The following is a 4625-nucleotide window of genomic DNA, read 5'->3' as shown; positions in this document are numbered from 1 at the left end:
ATATATATATATATATATATATATATAAACTATAAAGTGTATTCAACCTTTTTCTTTTTTGGTATTATAAGTCAATACTGTGTACTACTGTGTTAGCAGTGCTATTATATCACTTGCTAAGGTTATCTGCAGATTTTCTATAGAAATTATAGCTAGCACTGATTTTGTTACGACGTTTCATATCCAAGAAGCCTGATGTAAACAACAATGAGATCGAAGATGAAAAATGGGTAATGGGCATATATGCCATATATCAGGAGTTTTTGCTCCTTCATCAGCATACCTCCAACTCATTAATCATCCACAAAATCATTGATTAAATAGCCATTTTTCATCTTCGATCTCGTTGTTTTTTATCATCAGGCATCTCGGATTCGATCCGTCGTAACAAAGTCAGTGTTGGCTATAATTTCTTTTGAGAAAATTTGTAGTGATAACCTTAACAAGCTACATGGCTGGTGACCGTTCGTGTGAAATACTTTGGACCATCGCCAAACAAGTTTCTGCGAGAAGCTTCATTCGTGAGCTTTTGGTCTCATATATCGGATTAGATAATGCATATCGTTTGCATTAAGTTGTAAATCCCTCATTCAAGTTTGTGAATCCGAACGATGACAGTATTCATGACTGTTGAAGAGCGAGGGATACCGGCAAAAAGGAAACTGCGACTAAAGCGTAGTACTAGTGATATTTTATTTGCATCGCATCCCTACAGCGAAATGTCGAGGAATAATTGAGCAACAGTGGAAGAATATTCGCTAATCGTATTTCCTCTGTTAATGAATTCTTCATATTCTTATAACTAACTATATGTATGTTGCATGCATGTGATATAAACAGGTAATGATATTATTAACAGTGTTTTGTAACCTCGTCTCCAGTATTTTTCTTTCATTTTTGTGATATATATTTTACTAACTTTCTCTGTAATACTAAAATAGAATTTAAGCAAATTATTTAATCTGTAGTATTGATGAAATGTATGGTTTTATGCCAATATACCAATAATAGATATTTTGTCACGTCTCTTTATATTCAGCGTCTAACCTCGCAGAGATCGATGCAGTAAGTACCAGTTAATTACTGGTGTCGATTTAATCAAAAGTTCCTTCTTTTGAAAATATATGTGATTTTGTGTCTAGAAATCTTTACTTTTGTTTCCAGACTATATCAGACTGTTGTGATTGTGGGTGTCGTTGCCGTTTAGCCTTAGGTCAACCCTGATCGGGCAGACGATAGAGTCAATACCATCCTGCCTAATTTTGAAGGCAGTACAGTGTGATTCAAAGGAAATTATGTGGTTATGTCTAGCAGGTCAAGCGGTTGATGTTCAAGTTAATGCCCACAGAGAAAATATGAACAGGAAGAAAGTTCTAGTAGAGTGTGGTATAAAAGAGAAAGAATCAAGAACAATATTTAATGTGGCCTCTGAAAATAAGACGCAACAGAGTTAATCCGTCGCCCTGTTTAATATCCCGACCTGACCCTTGAGTACATTTAATGAAGTCCACTTTGCTGGAAATATTCAAACTATGTTTCTGGACAGAGCATCAATTCCTCCCACCAGTCTTAGAGGTTTGAAAAAGGTCAAGGAAGGGTGCTCTCCTTTCTCCTCTGATTGTGTTATTAAAAAAAAAATGACGAGAGAAAAAGAGAGACGGATGTGTTAGAACCAGGTGGTAGGCAACTTGCTAGTTCAGAAGAGCAGGATCTGTTATAGAAGAGACAGAAAAAAAGAAACAATGCGTCTGTAGGTTATTAGTGGTTATAGGATGTTGTTAAGTGAATATTTTCCCAGAGAAGTGATATAAACGCTCACTTATCAACTAAAAAGATTACACGTTTTACTCCTTCAGCCAATCAGAACAGAGAAGAATCAGTAAGAAGTGACGAATTACATAAGAGTAATTGAAGTAAAGCATAGGTTTAGGGAGTAGATAGCTTGTTTTAATAACAACTATTTCCAAATTCATGTGTACTGTAAACTACCAACTTGATAAAGTCATCATCTTTATTATTACAATGACCTTCAAAATAAGCAGTATCTAATATCGTAAATAAATAGTTTGTTTGATGAAAAATGGTGGTTGTCAAAAGGTACTGAAGTACTTACTCGAGTACTTTAGCACTAAAGTAAGAAATAAGAGGCATGATAATGAGAAAGTGAAGGAAGTTATTTGTAGGCGGGAAGAAACGAATGAAAAATGGGATAAGTGAGAAGTGGTCAAAGAGGGTGGGGGTAGTTTGGAGGTAAGGAGGTGTTAGGACCAGATGAAGGAAAGGTAGGTGGTTCGGAAAGTGAAGAGATGACAGAAAAAGGAAGGGAAAATACAGGGAAAAAGGGACAGAAGAGAGGAAATAGATCGAGAGAGAACTATGCAAAACAAAATCTTATGTAGCTGCCACCACCGCCACCTTTACCACTACCACCACCACCACCACCACCACATCCACTACTACTGCTGCTGCTGCTGCTACTACTACTACTACTACTACTACTACTACTACTAACATGGGCGCACAAGATCTCCCATTTGGGGAGTAATTATTGTTGTTGTTATGTAGCCCAGGTTCATTTTTGTAGAGGAAACCTACAGCATGCATAAAGTCGATCAACGATTATGCACAATATAGGCCTGATTTTTCAATTATTTCAGGCATTTGTCCAGCTTCTATTTTAATGTATCAGTTACAAAGAAGGAAGTGCAGCGCCAATGACTATTTCCAGGGCCTTCTAGAACAGTAATGTCGTGGGGAGTATGCTAACCTGAGACTGGAGACTTGATCTAATTACTTTCAACAGAGTGGGTACCACTAAAGACATCCATATAAGCAGATAGTGGTGTTAAACTGGGCAATGTTTTAAGTATACCACACTGAAAAGGAATAGCTCCACCGACAGCCTTCTTACAATCTTTGCCAAATACCGAAGCTACTATGAAAGAAACATCTTTAACGTGCCGCAACGCGAGATCGAATGCAAAACCACGCTATTCTGAAGCGAACTCTTTAACTTTGCAATGCCGTGCCCACGACTCGGTCGGAACACGGCAGTTGGATAAATAATGTTGTTGCTGGTGCTATTGCGGATGTTATCCTTGTTGAAGTTGTTGTTTTCAGTCCTCGTTGAGTAGACCTAAGACTGAAGGCAATCTAGTGCTGACCATTCTTTCTTTTCCCAGGGCAAACTCCAAATGAGTTATTTTCTAAGACAGTGACGAGTAATTTAGGGAAGATTAGGTTGTTATTTCAATCAACAATTTAGAAGCTCCTTCATTGGCTCCTAAGTTTTTATTTTTTATTTTGGAGCATCTTTAAGCTTGGTGCAGGATTAATGGTTTCAAAGCAAGATATAATAGTCAGTTGGAGTGGCTCCACTACCTGGATGATATTTATTTAATCGACTTTAACCGAAAAGGTTGACTCTGGTACTGTTTGAAATTTAGATTTACAACTTGATACGTGTAGTTTGTATTACCTAATCCAATGTATGATACCAAAAGGAAGGTTATCAGTGAATTGTCTGGCAGAGTCTAGTATCACTATATTCCAAAATATTTCACGCGAACGAGCAGTTACATCAATCATTTACAACAGCAGGGCATTTTTGCAGGGCAGAATGATGTTTTTATTTCTCTGTTTTTGTTATTGCTTAATCAGAAGACAAAAGACAGCTATGGCAGGCTATCTGATGTTTCATTTTTTATTTAGATGCACATATTTTCTATAAAATTGAGTTCTTTACTAAGGTAAGCACATTAAGATTATATTTCCATTGTATCAACGATTCACTTCTCGTTTCTATAGCAACCTTAGTTATGGGTGATTACTAGTTCAGCTAAGCGGCAAAGAGTGTACTTATAAAATTAGATGCTGGTGCGATGATTCAGGAAGTAGTGGTGAGCCAAGAGACAGTCATTATGAAGTATGATAGAGCGGAGAGATTTAATGTCCATGGCATGCATAGGCAAACCTTTTTCGAGAAGCAGGCCGCATGAGACATGGAGCATCATTAGGTAAGTCGCACTATTAAAAGAATTCAAAGTAATTTTTCGTTAAGCGTGCCATTCACAAAGTTCTGCGGGCCGCAAATTGTCCATGACTGACTGTGGAGAACAGGGGACTTGGAAGGGAAGGAGTGGGAGAAACGAAGGGTATGGCTGAGTCATGGACATGAAACGAGAAGGCAGCTAAGGGTGAAAGGATGAGGTCATGCGGTTGGGCAGTTATAGACGGAGATTGTGGGGGTAGCCAGGGCTTGCAAGTTCATGAATCAGGGGAAAAAAAATAGATTTTAAAGGTGCAAGGTATGCAGACAATGGAGCTGGTGGCGATGGGAGAAGGAGGAGAAGGGAACACTAATATTTATAACTTTATATGTTTCAAGATCCACTGTTTAAAAAAGATCTATTTCACGGTTTCTCGAAATTTTATAAATTCTTATGACGTCAATAGTATAATACATACATACATACATACATACATACACACACACACACACACACACACACACACACACTCACACATACATACACACACATATGCATGTATATATATGTGTGTGTGTGTATACATACATATACATATACATATATATATATATATATATATATATATACATATAT

This window comes from Octopus bimaculoides, chromosome 1 (assembly GCF_001194135.2).
Source record: "Octopus bimaculoides isolate UCB-OBI-ISO-001 chromosome 1, ASM119413v2, whole genome shotgun sequence".
Taxonomy (NCBI): domain Eukaryota; kingdom Metazoa; phylum Mollusca; class Cephalopoda; order Octopoda; family Octopodidae; genus Octopus; species Octopus bimaculoides.
The sequence above is the reverse complement of the archived record's forward strand: the minus strand, read 5'-3'. Positions refer to the sequence as shown.